The 17,298-nt window shown below is 49.4% G+C and overlaps 1 protein-coding gene across 6 annotated transcripts in view; it reads left to right on the forward strand.

Moving 5' to 3' along the window:
• The window catches only part of UBFD1 (ubiquitin family domain containing 1), a 65,244-nt gene that overhangs the window by 5,714 nt on the left and 42,232 nt on the right, over positions 1 to 17,298 (forward strand). The window lies entirely within an intron of this gene.

The following is a 17,298-nucleotide window of genomic DNA, read 5'->3' on the forward strand; positions in this document are numbered from 1 at the left end:
ATTTTACTTTCAACTTCAACTTGTATTAAAAATGCTTTTGTTTTAAAGCGAGATCAGTGTTTGTAATCGGCACAGGTCGGAATCCATCGCCATCGCCATCGCCGTACCGATATGATTATATACCGGTATCGCTTTACCAATTGGTTATTATTTTATATCAATCTGGTGTGCTTTAGAAATCCTGTGCTGAGTCAGTGATCTACGATACCGGTATCGCTTCCATACTGGTCTCACTTCCATATCACTGACTCGGCACAGGCTTTCTAAAGCACACCCGATTGATATAAAATAATAACCAATTTGCCATTGCTTTGAAACCAGCCACGAGGGCAAATAAAAACTTGATTGCTTGTATGGGTGCTGGATGCTGAGGGTTAAAAGTTAAAACGTACTGTACTTGCTTCCTGTTACGTCTTGATGTCATGCGTTTCATTCTTCCTGTTGCATGTTTAGGCGAGATGCCGGGTGCATCAAAGGTTTTTAAATCATGTACCGGTATTTAATGATTGTAAGCACCTTTATTCGATTTGTTGGTGAAATACCGTTTTTTTTTTTTCTCGGTATACCGGTATATCGATATGAAAAATTTTATTGATTATAACCGGTATATCGATATATCGCCAGACCCTAGTAAACTGCTTTAACTCTCATGGTTGCCACCATTGTAGATAGTTACATTTGGCTTCGTTCATGAACTGCAGATTTTTATTGATTGACTTGCATTTGGCAGAAAATCCTCTATGTTGGAAAGGATTCGTTCTGTTGCATCTGCTTACATTCCAGAGTTTTTTTTTCTACAAGAGCGAGGCTCATGGAAGAGCAAGGCTGAATTTACAGTGAGGCAGCGGGGCAACAATTGGGCACAACCAGTAAGGGACTAAATGAACAGGAAAGTAAGAGGGTGAAAAGGGGAGGCAACACTGAAACCAGCAAGTAAAAGGGTTGGGTCACGAAGGGTTAATGAGTGTAATAAAGATCATGGGTCATGATTAGGGATGACAAGATGTGGTGGTGCACTGTCTGCTTGGAGCCCTGAAGAACGATGGCTTTACATGCTGGTTGTGCTGGTTGCTGAAGCAGTGTTGGACAAGATGTTTCAGACCCCTGTCCTTCCCTTCCTGGATACTTCTGGAAGGTGTTCATAAATCTTCCCATTCTTTCCTTCATGTCTTCCAGACAGCTGTTCACCATCTCGGAGCATTCCCCATCGAAAACGATAATCCTTTCTACCCCCGCTCACCTCTCACCCCAAGCCCAAGTCTTTCCAAATTTTCAGTGTTTTTTCTTCCTCAGTTTTTTTCTGAGACTTTGCTTCTGTATTTGTCTTGTCCACCCCATGCATCATCCCCTACCCCCATTCTTCCCCACACCAATTATTGTCCAGGCATTCCTCTATTTTGTCCCTCAACCCTGCTGTTTGTGTCCCTCAACCCTGCTGTTTTGTTCTGTTACATCCTGATCTATTCAGTGTTTTAACTCTTCCATGAGCAAAACAAAAAGGAAACTTTGTTTTTCATCCATTTTTGTTTGTTTGCTTAGCTTTTAAATAATGACTGACTTTAAAAAGTTCATTGCAGCTTGAAGTTTTGTATATGCTCAAAATTACCAGGAATATTGAAAGGAAAGCAGGTTGCAATTTAAAAGACTCGAATGAAAGGGTGTAAATACAGTTTGAAACTACAGGAGAAAATGATTAGATGTTGGCTCAATGAGTAGGACCTGTCTCAGTTAGTAGTACCTCACAGAATGGTTTGAGGGAGAGAGGGGAAATGCCCCATGGGTTCTTTTTTGTGGCGGGAGGGGTAGGGAAAGGGTGGGGTGGGGGGTTAGTCAGGATACGTCTCACAGAAAGCTCATGAAAAAAATTATTTGAGGAAGTGGTGTGGAGGGGGCGGGGGAGATGAGCGTGGGGGTTCGAGTTGGTGTGGTTTGGCGAATGGCATTTATATTAAGGTATGTCAAAAATGGTGTATGATTGTAAACAACTAACAACCTGTACCATACTCTTATCATATTACTGTCAAAACTTGCTAATAACAGTCCTCACTCAGATTAAGTCAGACCATTCATGCCAATAATCCCAGCTGTGAGAAATACTGTGCTAGTGGTAGTAGGGTCATCAATAAACAACACAAAATGGGAAGAAGAGCAATCAGAGATTGCTGACCCTCGCGAGGACTTGTTTTATGTGATGTATTTTGTGTTGTGTTTATGTACTGGTGTGTTACATAAGTAGAACTGCCACTTTATAACTGCTGGCAGTGATGACCGGGTTCCAAGACGTCCCGCTTTGATCGGACACCTGACCCTGACCTGTGACGTTATTTCTATTATTTATTCAATTGAATTTAGAATGGAATTTAAAATAAATTCAAATCAAATGGAAAACCAAATAGGTACAGTCCTGCATTGGAGTAATCAGAAGGAACCCAAACAAGCAAAAAGCGAAGATTAAGTCATCAGGAGGAACCTGGATAGGATTCACATTTCAGCTGCAACTCCTCTACCCTCAAACCCATCCAGGCACAGCCAAGTGAGCCTTATTCAAAAAAAATAGAAAAAAAGAACCCAGATCAAAAAATTAAATAATTCTGGCTGCCAGACCATGTGTCCAATAAAGTTGAAATTTAAAACTTGTATTGACAATTATGATTTAATAGTGATGGGGAAGTTTTACATCGATTGATTAAGTGGTTCCAGAGAAAACATTTAATATTTTTCGGTAGTGTGGCTGCCAAACCAAACCAATATGGCTGCCAAACCATGTGACATTAATTATTCCTTAACAAACTTGTACACGTATGCCTTGGGGAGCATTTGTGTGAAGTTTCCGCTCGATCTGTCCAGCCGTTATGGAGAAGAAGATTTTTATGTTTTAGGGTAAATCCAATATGGCTGCCAAACCATGTGACCTATGACATCATGTGTGAACCTTTTGTTCCTCTTGGACAGGTGGTCATATTTTTTAAAGTTTTGCCTCGATCTGTTAAGCCATTTCAGCGAAGAGGTTTTTTGAAGGTTAAAAAAAAACAATATGGTTGTCGAATCACGTGACTGATGACATCTTCAATTTTTTTTTCTGTGGACCATTTTATCCATATATAACTCGCAAAAATTTTCATTCTGATCGGATGTGGCGTTCTACATATGCAATTATGACATCATAAGAAGGCACCTTTGACATCATAAAAAAATCGCACTCATTCGCCATGAGGAATACTCGGCACAAAGCAAGTTTCAAGTGTTTTTTCCTTGGTGCGGTTTCAGAGATCGAGGTCTAAAGTTTTTCTGTTTTTCCAATATGGCTGCCACATGTGACCTATGATGTCATACTTGTCATTACAACATTCTACATGAGTCGTCACACCAATGGTGAAAATTTAGTCTCAATCTGATAAGCGGTTTCGGACAAAAACAAGAAAGTTCTGTGCGGACAAACAAAGACAAATGACCCCCAATGCAATACTCTCTCGTTCGATGAAGGTAACAAATGGCCACCTCCAACATCCTCTAACCATCATAAAAATAAGTTTCTTATTTCTCCTTGTCACTGTCATTGGCCTTGCAATATATCCCGAAAGCTTTGCTTGAGGTCATGAGCCATATAAACTCGAGTTCATAGAACACCTCATCCCACGCAGTCTTGAGAAAAACGATGTGTTAAGGGTCTTTTCAACTTACTTTGTGTTTCCAAGCACTGATTATTTACTTTTTTGTTCGTCTACTTTAAAGCTGCAATTTTATCTGAATGTCAATATTCTTCAATGCTCTGAGCGAGCAGCACATTTGATTAGTCAAGATGGTGTAAAATTGTGTAATATTTTGTCCAAGTACTGCTGAACAGAAGGCTTTTGGAAGTACCAAGAAGGCAATTTGTGTTCTACTGTGTTCAAGTATGTAATTCAATTGTAAAAGATGTAAAAGGCTGCAGAAAAAAACAAAGACTTTTATCGGAAGTTTACCATCGTTTTACCCACTGTCTTTTACACCACCTTATTTAACACATTACATTAGTTATTTGTGCCTGTTCTTTGTGTTCTTTATGATGTCGCTTAAAACAGTAAGTTTCTTTTTGGAATGATTTTCGATTTTCTTTTGACTGCCAGACAGGCAGATAGACTAAATATATTACCTTCCTCCTCTCTGCGTTTGCACGGTCGGGGCAAGATTCCCTACAACTTGCCAAATTATTGCTAAACTGTTAATTCATATTCTCATTTGTGTTCAAAATACAACATTCAATTGAAATTAAGTTGTTCCTGACGTCTGCAGACAGATAGACAGATAAAGTGATCCAATTGCTTAACCCCTGTTTTCACTTTGTGCTCGTGGGGTAACAATGGATTAAATTGACAATGTTGATTGAAAAATGGGAAGGAGAAATATCTGACGTTTTGCTCAATCACTAAATTTGTCAGAGCAAAAGAGGAAGACTGGATAAAGGAGAATGTTGATATCACATTGAAATGGGCCAGAGGTATGTAAGGGATCAGTGACATCTCACTAAAGGGAATGTTGGGATTCAGGAGTTCAAAGTCAAGCTGACTGGGAGAAATGGGGGAATAATAGGGAAACAAAAAAATGCAAAACGATGGGGAGAGAAGACAGACGATAAATATATTAAACAACCCTAAATACAAATAATAAAATTGAGAATGAAGTGGACGGAGAGAGGAGAGAGAAGAGAGGATATATATATATATATATATATATATATATATATATATATATATATATATATATATATATATATATATATATATATATATATATATATTGTTGCGGATTCGCGCCCGCCGGCGTGCTGACGGCCACGTAACTCGAATCGCGGCACGTCGCCCACCGGACGGACAATCCAGTCGTGACCCTCTCGGACTAACGCCGGGAACCAGTCACGGGTGGACCTTTCGGTCTCACCGCTATCGAGCCAATCAGCCCCCGCGTGGGATAGGGTTGCTCGCCGAATTCGACCTACCTAAGTATCCACGCGGAGGGTAGACCGGGCGATCGCACCTCGCCGCAGGTCGACTTCGGACACGGGCCACTTAAGCGACCCGTTCCGTACTATCAGAATAACCGAGCGGTGTTATCGTCGACCTCGACGGTTCGATTAATTATCGGGCGTATTCAGCCCACTACCAACCCTTTACGTGAAGCAAGATGGGGATTCAATAGAGGAAAAGACGAAGCGAAGCGGGAAACAGTTCAACACAAAGCACATTTATTCGCGGCACACGGGAGCACACATATACAATTCCACCAAATGCACACAGAAAAGACACAATGTAATTTACACAAAAAGCAAATGTAAAAGCGAAAACACAATGCAGAGCTAATACCGACTACCGAGCACACGGCAACACTTATACAATTCTACTTCACAGACGGCGCCGACAACACATACCCAAAACCAAGGAAAAGAAATACCCTCAAGGATGAGGCGGGCCTGAGGCCGAGACCGGGTCGGCCTACCCGTCTGGTGATGAGACGAGGAGCGGCGATGGCGCCTCAACTCCGCGGGCCCCGCGGACAGTGTCTGGTAGGGGGTGGGAAAGGGGCCCCCTTGGTCGCACTATCTCAGCGCGGGGGGAAACAGGAGGGGGTTGCTGATGCTCGGGGTATAGAGGATTTTTATTATCCCGCGACGAGGCGTCTCCACCTCGGCCAGGTCGCGCTGTCGGCCTCCCTGGGGTGCAGCTCCCGACGCGAGCACCCCCTCGTCTGGTGTCGCTGCCTTTCCACAGCTCCGTCCCCTCCGTTCCGACTCCAACGCACACGACGACCAGCTCCTTCCTGCCAACTCCACCGCCCGCGAAGTCTTGACTCTCTGTTTCCGACTCTCCTACTCTCCTACTCTCCGCCTCTGGACTCTCTGGACTGACGAACACGGTCCTTTTATCAGCCCCGTAGCTTCGCCCTCTCATCTTTGACCCCCTCCCTTCGACCTTTCACCTCGCTCCCCATTGGCCCGAGAAAAAGTGGGCGTGAAGGCTTTTTGATCCATAAATTTGCATATATCGATCGCCCTGGGGCGGGGCCAGTCGCCCCTCGCTCACCGATTGGACGGCAAAAAGTGGGCGTGTGTCGTTTTTGATCCGTTTTTGAAGCACAAAATCCGTGATTTTGTACACGCTGTTCGGCGCGCGCCCTGCACGAGTCCAACACCGGTACCCACAGCGGGGCAAGAACGGTGGCGATGCGACGGTTGCGAGGTGTGACGGGAAGGTCGTGGCGGTTGTGGTGAAGCGGCGTTGTGGTTGGTGGTTGATGTTGTGGTTGTGGTGGTAATCATGGCGTTTGGTCCAAAATAAAGATAGCAAAAGAAAAACGGCTATCCTGAAGAGTCGCAGCACGCATAAATGACATGTATTCCCACTAGACAACGGGTTTGGGCCTAACTACACATGTACTTACCGAGATACCTCACCTAAGGGACCTGAATGGTGGTCTGCGAATTTGGTAACCACAACACTACCCCCTCCCCTTTTTACAGACTCGTCCCGAGTCGTCAAATTTTCGTGTGCCATCATGTGTAGTTTTCCCCTAGTACATTTTACCTACGGATCCCTGAGTGCGACATTCATGGTATTCGTGTCCCCCAAAATAAATAACCTGAGGGCTGCGTGACTACCTAAACAAACTCACTCACACGGACGACTTAAATAAAATTGCCGGCGCTAAGACATACATGCCGGGGGCGCACTCATATTTACAGTACATCTTAACCTTAACTTACAAATTTTACACTAAACCATGGCCCAGGATCATTGAACTCTGCAAAAGAAAAGCAGTTAGCAGGGAGCCAGGCTGCCCGCATGCAGTCTCTGGCTCAAAACAATGCAGGTGACAGGGAACGTGGCTGGCTGCTCACACGCAGTCCAAGGCCTTCCCTTTTGAACTGAACGCAGTGAACCACAACGGTGCATGGGCTGCACAAACGCAGTCTCCGTGCCAGCTCAAGTGGCACACGCAATGAACACAACGAATGGATGGATGAATGGATGGATGAATGGATGGACGCAAACACGGTGCATGGGCCGCCACTGCAGGCCCGTGTTGTAGCTGCCAACAGGGCAGTTCTTGCAGCTTGCAAACTGTTGCTTTCTGATCCTGGCGCACATGGAAACGAATAGGGGGGGGGGCAAAGCAAAAATTGAACGGGGCTGGTGAACGTGGGCAGTGGGCATGGCATGGCAAAGGCAGCAGGCAAACACAGCCCGCAGAAGAAGGCCGCTGCAGGCAAACACAGCCGGCAGATGAACTGGCCGGCACAGGCCTTGAAGAAAAACAGCCAGCAGATGAACTGGCCGGCACAGGCCTTGCAGAAAAACAGCCAGCCGGCAGACGATCCAGCCGGCACAGGCCTTGCAGCTAAGCAGCTGCAGATGAAGCTGGCCAGCCTTTGCCGTTCAGTGGAGGTTGGTGGAGGGAGTGCGGTGGTGCTGGCCACTTGGACCTACCTACCTGTCTCCCTCCCAACCTATCGCCTTTGCCTGTCACTGTACATACCCACTCCCTTAATTTGTCAAACCCCAATTTAGCCCCAACTTATTTTTTTGTTGTTTTTATTTTTACTCCCCCACTATAAATCGTCCCCTAACCCCCTTTACTGTCCTTGTTCGGCTAACCTATCCTGTCACCTAGCCTACTCCCAACCCCTACGTTCCCTTCCCGGAGGGGAACAAGGGAGAGCTAACGTCCTGTGTCGAGGCCCAACGAAGCCTCAGAATGGCCTCTCCAGAGTTCGGCGATCTTAACACCAAGTGGGTCCAGCGGCCCACAACGACAGCGAGGGGATGGATGGTGCGGAGGGGTACATCTCCTAATCTACCCTAACCATTTAACTGTTAAACTACCCCGGGGCTTTCAACAAGCGCTTCTCGCTTAAACTATTGGTTCTATAAACCCAGATTCCCGTCGCCTGTGTTGGTGTCCTCACAATTTCGGGCCTCGCCCCCCAATTTTCTCTCCGTGCCCTCACACGGTCTCCTGGCTGGGACACGTGGCTCCCTTTGGCAGGCACGACCCTCTGCCGAATCTCCCGCTATGGCACCCCCGGGCACTACACTGCCTCCGAGCCTACCAGCTCCCTAACACCGGGAGTGCCCCCATGGCACCTCCCCTGAAACGCACACGTGGCAGGCCGGCCTCCCGGGCCCCTTTCCGAGGGTCACCCGTGCCCACAACACTGCCCACGCGGCTAATGGCGCCCCGGGCCCCCGCACCAAGCAGGCGCACCCGTGCCCACTACTCTATCCTGGCCCCCCATGGGCCCATGGCCTACCGCGGCCGACTAGCCTGGTGCCCGGGGTACCCACTCAGCGATACTCACCTTTCGCAGCCACGCTCCCAAGCCCGTCAACAGGGCTCCTGCACCCCTCCAAATGGGTCTCGAGCCTACTTCCTCACCAACAACAAAACGACTTCCATTTTTCAATTTGACTAACCCAGCTAACTCACTTTACTCTGACCCCGGGGTCCCTTGGGCGGGAGTCACTCCTCCCCCCAATCACTCATCGCACCATGCATTCCCCATTCGCTCCATTCACACAGACCCGCTGGCCTCACTCACTCATCATGTACTCGCCTCACAACTCTTCAATACACACACCGCTGAACTCTGCCATCCTTTTATCTGCATCCCCTAACTAGCTCGTGCTCCCACGTCGTCCCTTAAACTATAGCACGTTCCTTTTAACACTACGTAGCTAAACTACGTCCCCTCTACACACTCACAAGTCTGTCACGGTCTCCAAATCAATCATTTTATTTCCCAACCTAAATCTGGCGACAATCCCTCTACCTAATCCATTCCACGGACTCCATGAGGACTTACCCCTGCCCCATGAAGTCGGTCTAGCTAAGCTAACCCTTCCCCCTAACTAGTTTCCATCCTGTGCCCCGGTAAGGGGGTCTTCCACCCCTTGCCCAGGAATCCTGTGCACCCGAAAGTGAGGCTTGCCTTTTTTTTTTTTTTTTTTTTTTCCATGCGCAGCACCTGCGCGGCAACTCAGAGCTCGCGCACTTTGCACCTGCAACTGCCCGTGACGTCATGCAGCTGCACGTGTTCCTCGTCCCTCCTTGGACGGCACCATCCGGCAGAGATACCCCTCCTGCCGGATTCCAACCCCACGTGCAGCCATGGCGTCACCGTGTGCATAAAAAAAAAAACACAAGCCCCACGTCTCGAGGGGTTCCCCACGCGAACACATGTGCTTTGCCCGTTGGAGCTTAACACACACGATCGCGTGGAGAACCCGTCCGGTCCAAATCCGTTTACCTGCCTAAACTTTGTCCGTCCGCGGGATCGGCAAATCCACCGCGTGCGTTTCCGGACCGGGACTTCACTCTCGCAAGCGAGCACGTGGCGGTCTCGTGCGTTGCACAGCACGAACCGCGTGCTCACTGCTGGGTGAACCCGGCACGGTCCCCGAAACAACTACAGCCGCTACTCGGCTTTCTCTCCTCTGTCGCCGTCTCCGTCTCCATTCCACACACGCATACCTGCGTGTTACGACGCACACAGTCCACTCCATCACATTCACACCGGGAGACGCGGCTGCGTGCTCCCGCATGCCAACCGACATCTCCCTCTCATACCGCTCTCTCACACACACGGTCTCCCTTGCACTCGGCCGTTCACTCACGCGTGCGGGGGCACTCACCCGCGGTGCCTCACTCGCACTCCGTGCCTCATCCACACACGCGGGGCACTCAACCGTGGTGCCTCATCCACACTCCGTGCCTCATCCACACACGCGGGGGCACTCACCCGCGGTGCCTCATCCACACACCGTGCCTCACTCATACACGCGGGGGAACTTAACCGCGGTGCCTCATCCACACACGCGGGGGCACTCAACCGCGGTTCCTCATCCACACTGGCCGTTTCACTCACACACGGTCTCTCTTGCACACACGGTGACGCACTCACACCTTGCACCACACACACAGGGACAACCACACTGGGGATTCGTGTCCCCACAAGGGTCTCCGGGGCCTCTACACCCCCCAAGCTCTCCGTGCACCCGTCCACAGCACTCGTCCCCTCAACCTCGCAAAACACGACCGAACTCACCTGGTCGTGACTCGCCTCAAGGGGGCATACTCCCTCCCCTCGTTCCTGGAGGGGGCCATCCAGCTGTTCGCACTGGGCCTCCACCCAGTCAGCCAGCTCCCCCTCATGGTCCTCCACTACCTCCGTGTGTGTGTGTGCGTCACTTACCTTGTCATTATCATGCAGTCTCTCCTCTATTTTTTTTGTCTCCCGTGTCTCTATACATTTATAAGTTTCTGTTGTCCCCTCCTGTCTATTAGTCTCCGCTTCTTTCTGGCGTCTTTCCCTTATCTTTATGTAGGTCAACCTTGCTTTCTCTTTAAGTCGCTCCCGTCCTTCCCTGTTTTTCACTCCTTGCTCTTTCACGATCTCCGCGTACCTCATCCTTGCTCTCCGTATTAATTGTTCTTTTCTCTCCCTCGCAATTACTTTCACCTCGTCTCTTGTCTCCCGAATTACTTTTTCCTTACCCGCCTCCACCGCGGGCCTGTCAGCCGTTGCACCCCCTTCCAGCTCGTTTGTTCCGACACGTGGAGTCGCCATTTTAAGTTCCCTGCTCACGGCCTTCATGCCCGCCTGCAGGCATCGGCCCATGTTCTGCGTCTCACCCCGTAGTTCTTTCATTTCTTTTTTCATTTGCTTGCCCATGCTTTTCATTTCGTTTATAAATTCATTTGCGTTTGCATCCATTTCCGCTGTCATTGCCGCCAGCATGGCGAATAGCTGGGCCATGTCGGGTGCGCTTGGGTGAGCCGTTTCGGCAAGGGTCGGCGGGTTTTGGTGGAGAGGGGGGGGGGAGGTGTCATACACCGCGGCCGCTGCCGCTCCTATTTCGGGCTCTGGGTTCAGTTGGGCGAGTCCGTGTTCCTGCACAATCAACATTTCCTGCTCGGGGATTCCATCCTGGACCATGGATTCCACACATTCTACATCCATTTCTAATACCCCCGGCTCCCGCTCGCCTTGAGACGCCATCTTGCTTCTCTTAAAGGGTTAATTTGCTCGCTCGTAATTTGGAGGGAATCGGGGGTCGCTTCTCTCACCCCTGGACCGATTCCCGTGAATTTCGCTGGAGACAGGAGAGCCTGTTGTCCCGCTCTCCAATACCAGTGCCGCGAGGAGGGCGATGAATTTGTATCGCACGACCTGACACCAGTGTTGCGGTATTCGCGCCCGCCGGCGTGCTGACGGCCACGTAACTCGAATCGCGGCACGTCGCCCACCGGACGGACAATCCAGTCGTGACCCTCTCGGACTAACGCCGGGAACCAGTCACGGGTGGACCTTTCGGTCTCACCGCGATCGAGCCAATCAGCCCCCGCGTGGGATAGGGTTGCTCGCCGACCCGACCTACCTAAGTATCCACGCGGAGGGTAGACCGGGCGATCGCACCTCGCCGCAGGTCGACTTCGGACACGGGCCACTTAAGCGACCCGTTCCGTACTATCAGAATAACCGAGCGGTGTTATCGTCGACCTCGACGGTTCGATTAATTATCGGGCGTATTCAGCCCACTACCAACCCTTTACGTGAAGCAAGATGGGGATTCAATAGAGGAAAAGACGAAGCGAAGCGGGAAACAGTTCAACACAAAGCACATTTATTCGCGGCACACGGGAGCACACATATACAATTCCACCAAATGCACACAGAAAAGACACAATGTAATTTACACAAAAAGCAAATGTAAAAGCGAAAACACAATGCAGAGCTAATACCGACTACCGAGCACACGGCAACACTTATACAATTCTACTTCACAGACGGCGCCGACAACACATACCCAAAACCAAGGAAAAGAAATACCCTCAAGGATGAGGCGGGCCTGAGGCCGAGACCGGGTCGGCCTACCCGTCTGGTGATGAGACGAGGAGCGGCGATGGCGCCTCAACTCCGCGGGCCCCGCGGACAGTGTCTGGTAGGGGGTGGGAAAGGGGCCCCCTTGGTCGCACTATCTCAGCGCGGGGGGGAAACAGGAGGGGGTTGCTGATGCTCGGGGTATAGAGGATTTTTATTATCCCGCGACGAGCGTCTCCACCTCGGCCAGGTCGCGCTGTCGGCCTCCCTGGGGTGCAGCTCCCGACGCGAGCACCCCCTCGTCTGGTGTCGCTGCCTTTCCACAGCTCCGTCCCCTCCGTTCCGACTCCAACGCACACGACGACCAGCTCCTTCCTGCCAACTCCACCGCCCGCGAAGTCTTGACTCTCTGTTTCCGACTCTCCTACTCTCCTACTCTCCGCCTCTGGACTCTCTGGACTGACGAACACGGTCCTTTTATCAGCCCCGTAGCTTCGCCCTCTCATCTTTGACCCCCTCCCTTCGACCTTTCACCTCGCTCCCCATTGGCCCGAGAAAAAGTGGGCGTGAAGGCGTTTTGATCCATAAATTTGCATATATCGATCGCCCTGGGGCGGGGCCAGTCGCCCCTCGCTCACCGATTGGACGGCAAAAAGTGGGCGTGTGTCGTTTTGATCCGTTTTTGAAGCACAAAATCCGTGATTTTGTACACGCTGTTCGGCGCGCGCCCTGCACGAGTCCAACACCGGTACCCACAGCGGGGCAAGAACGGTGGCGATGCGACGGTTGCGAGGTGTGACGGGAAGGTCGTGGCGGTTGTGGTGAAGCGGCGTTGTGGTTGGTGGTTGATGTTGTGGTTGTGGTGGTAATCATGGCGGTTGGTCCAAAATAAAGATAGCAAAAGAAAAACGGCTATCCTGAAGAGTCGCAGCACGCATAAATGACATGTATTCCCACTAGACAACGGGTTTGGGCCTAACTACACATGTACTTACCGAGATACCTCACCGAAGGGACCTGAATGGTGGTCTGCGAATTTGGTAACCACAACAATATATATACAGTCAAAGCTCGTTACTATGCCACCTCGCTTCTATGCCACTCTCGCTATTATACCACTTTTGCTCGGTCCCGACAAAATTCAATACAAAATAAATTTACTATGCCACCCCCTACTCTCGCTACCATGCCACTACTGTGTGACTGTTAAAAGGCACGAGTCGTGAAAAAGTCTGTATTGCGCAGTGCTCGATTATCACACTCACGTCCAAAGGCGAAGCGACGAACTACAGTCCAGCTGCGCACAACATAACTCAATACGTACGCGCATAGTCAGACTGTGTCAAAACACGCGATTCTTCTCCCCGATGCCAGCCACAACAAGCCAATGACAACACGCACAATGAGACACAAAAAAGCGCGAGCACACACACAGACACGCAGGCACACGTACAACAGTGACATCATTTTTTTTCAAATTCAGCCCATAATGTCAGCTCAGAAACGCAAGCGAACCGACTTTACGCTGAAGGAGAAGAAGGAGATCATCGATGCCGCGAAGAAGGAGCCGAATCAGTCCAAGTTGGCCAGGGAGATTAGCAAGAAATGGGGCGTCGAAGTTAAGAGAACCACCGTGAAGGGCATTCTCAGCAAGAAGGATGCAATCGAGGCTGCAATCAAAGCTGGATTTCCATCGAAGCGCATGAAGTTGACGCAGGCTCATGACCCGAAGCTTGATGAGGGAGTGCTCATGTGGCTGAAGCAATCAAGAGGACAGAATGTGCCTGTCAGCGGCGATCTGATCAAGGAGAAGGCGATGAAACTGGCCGAGCTGATGCACATCCCAGACTTCATGGCGAGCGACGGTTGGTTGGGCAATTTCAAGAAGCGCCACGGCATCACGTTCAAGACAGTGCAGGGCGAAGCTGGAGCGGTGGATTCGCAATCCCTTCTTGAGTGGCAACAACAGGTTCTCCGGCCCTTACTCGGGCAGTTCTCCGCAGACGACGTCTTCAACCTGGACGAGACTGGACTCTTCTGGCAGCTGCTTCCGAACAAGACCATGGCTTTCAGGGGAGAGCGGTGTACTGGAGGAAAGAAAAGCAAGCAAAGGATCACTCTTCTGGTTGGGGCAAACATGAGCGGCAGCGAGAAGTTCCCTCTTCTGGTGATTGGCAATTCCAAGAAACCCCGTGCCTTCAAGAACAAAGAGATCCCGGTCAAGTACAAGGCGAACTCGAAGGCGTGGATGACGGCGGAGCTTTTCGAGGAGATGTTGCGTGCGTGGGACGGACGACTCGGCCAGCAGGGACGCAGAGTGCTGGTCTGTCTCGATAACTTCTCTGGCCACCCTCCCGAGCTCGAGCTGAACAACATTCAACTGGTCTTCTCCCCACCCAACACGACAGCCAATTCGCAACCAATGGATCAGGGAATCGTAGAGAACCTCAAGCGCCACTACAAGAAGCTCCTGCTATGCCGCCGGCTTGAGGCCATAGACGAGGGAAAGGAGTTCAAGTTCACGTTGCTCGACGCTCTACACGTCGCCCGGCATGCTTGGGAGCAGGTCGGCAAGTCGACGATCAGGAACTGTTTCGCGAAGGCCAAGTTCATCGAAGAGGAGATCCAAACTGAGCCACAGGATGCGGAGCTGCCCGACATCTGGGAAGCTCTGCCTGCCGAGGAAAAGATGCACGAGAACGAGGAGATCGAGCTGTCTGACTTTCTCGAAGCCGACGAGCGCCTCGCGACTGGCGGGTATTTCACGCTGGAGGAGATTGCGGAGGAGATTCTGTGCAGTGAGGAGCCGGTGGAAAGCGAAGATGACGAGGTAACTGTCGAGGAGGAAATCGTTCCGTTCGAGGAAGCCCAGCGCGCTTGTAGCACCGTCCGGAAGTTCATGCAGCAGAGAAGCGGGAAGCCCAGTGTGATGCAAGCGTGCGATCGGCCGAAAGAAGATGCGCCAGCCGACGATTCCTGAAAGCTTTGTGTGTCGTGAATTTCTCGCCATGCCATATGTTAGTGTGTGAACTCTGTTAGTGTGTGTATGTTCTCCATTCGCTTAGCTTATACAACAGTCGTGCCTTTTACTTGCTGGAATAAATTTTGTCTAAAGATTAACTACAGATGGGTAACTTGAGAAAATAAGGCCGTTTTTACAAAATCTCGTTACTATGCCACTCTCGCTACTATGCCACTTTTGCTCGGTCCCGACGGGTGGCATAGTAACGAGCTTTGACTGTATATATATATATGTATGTATATATGTATGTATATATGTATGTATATATGTATGTATATATGTATGTATATATGTATATATGTATATATATATATATATATATATATATATATATATATATATATATATATATATATATATATATATATATATATATATATATATATATATATATATATATATATATATATATATATATATATATATATATATATACACAGGGTAGCCTGAAAGTTACTTTATCCCTGATAAATTTTTCGCACTTCCCTCCGTCCCTTCCCCTCTGCCCTCGCCCCCTCACCCCCAATGGTATGCGGGAACACTGACTCAGAAGAATGATGAAGCACATCCAGATACAATGACAAATTAATTATTGTAAGTCCTGTAAAATGAAACCTGTATATTAAAAGAGTTCAAGAACAATGCTTCACTGGGAAGGGGTAAAGTGACTTTTAGGCCACCATATATATATATATATATATATATATATATATATATATATATATATATATATATATATATATATATATATATATATATATATATATATATATATATATATATATATATATATATATATATATATATATATATATATATATATATATATATATATATATATATAGTAACGGCTGTGTAAATTTGCAGAACACCATAAAGGTCCTTAGTTCAGTTAGATCGATAAGTCCGTGTTCAGTTAGATTTTCCCACCGTTGTTTATTGGGAATTATTCGTGTCACCGGGCCGTGATCTTTGAGATAGTGTTTTTCTTTGACTATCATTATTTTGTACCAACCACATTTCAACCACCACAACCACCAACATCACTCTCATCAACCGCTTCACAACAACCACCAACCACAACCCCACCACCACCACCAACATCGCTCTCAAACAACCGCTTCAGACCCACCGTCCTCCCACCACCACAACCACACGCCCCTCTCAACAAACCACGCCATCCTCATCACCTCAACCACAACGCCAACCACAATTACGCCAATCACCTAACCACCTTCCCCGCTACACCAACTACCGATCACCTTCTCCATAAACCACACGACAACCCACTCCGCTTGTAAAACCGTCTCTACCAAGGAAAAGGAACAAGGGATTTCGATAACGCGAGGGAAAAACAAGAAGGAACATCGGTGGCGCACGGATTTTCCCGCTTGCTTTTCCCGTGCTTTGGTGTGGGGGAAGTGCGATTCGAGCCAGAGGTCAAAGGTCATGTGAAGGAGGGGCCTCATTTTGGGGGTATGAATCTCCCTAGGCCTGGGCCATGTAACGATTCCCTCGCCCCCCCCCCCCGTGTGCCGTGAGAGGGGGGGGCGAGAGGGTTGGACATGGGCAACGTCCCTTTTCTCGAAGCTTCCCGCAGGAGCTCGAAGGAGGGCAGAGCAAGAAGCCAGGAGGAATATAAGGGCGTGTCGGAGCCAAGTCTGGTGTGTGTGGTTTCTTTTGGTGGCTTCATCTTCCTGGTCGGGATCTTCGGCTCGTGGTGGTCTGTCTGTGGAGAGGCGGTCCGTGGAACGACCCGTTCGTCGGAGCTCACGGTCGGTGGGGAGTCCGGGCATGGCACCAGGGATGTGGACTGGAGGCGCTGCTCTGCCAGCTCTGTGGCGCAAACCTGCGCGTCCGAGTGTAGAGCGCCGGAGAGAGCTCGCCGGCCCCGTGAAAGGCCCGAGTCAGCCGCGGCTATCCTAGCTGCCGTGGGGACAGACGTCGCGACTCACCCATCATGGCACCACGAGGGTGCAGGTAACCTGCAACGGTCTCGTGGGGCCCGTTCGGTCACCAAGGCTCCACGGTATAAAGGTCTACGGACCCTGTCTGACTCCCTTGTCTTTGAGGGTGGTCTTTTCTTTTCTTTTGAATGAATGTTGGTGGTGCCGTCTATAAGTCGAACTGTGTAGGTGCTGTACATTGATAATTGCTTATAGTCGGTTGTAGTGCTTTCGTTGCCTGTATACGTGTTTGCATTGCTTACTGCATGCGTGTTTAGTATTCCCTGTATACGTGTGTCGTAGTAAATAAATGTACCCCGTTCGTTGCATCCTCTTTCCCCTATTGGAATACCATCTTGCACTGCGGAATAGTACTTGGGTTTTAAACACCCGGTAAATAGAATCGGATCCGGCGAGGTCGGGCGATAATACCCGCTCGGTTATCACTGAAGAACGGAACGGACCGCTTGAGCGGT

Source organism: Eptatretus burgeri, chromosome 1 (assembly GCF_056783735.1).
Source record: "Eptatretus burgeri isolate ZD-2024b chromosome 1, Ebu_testis_v1, whole genome shotgun sequence".
NCBI lineage: Eukaryota > Metazoa > Chordata > Myxini > Myxiniformes > Myxinidae > Eptatretus > Eptatretus burgeri.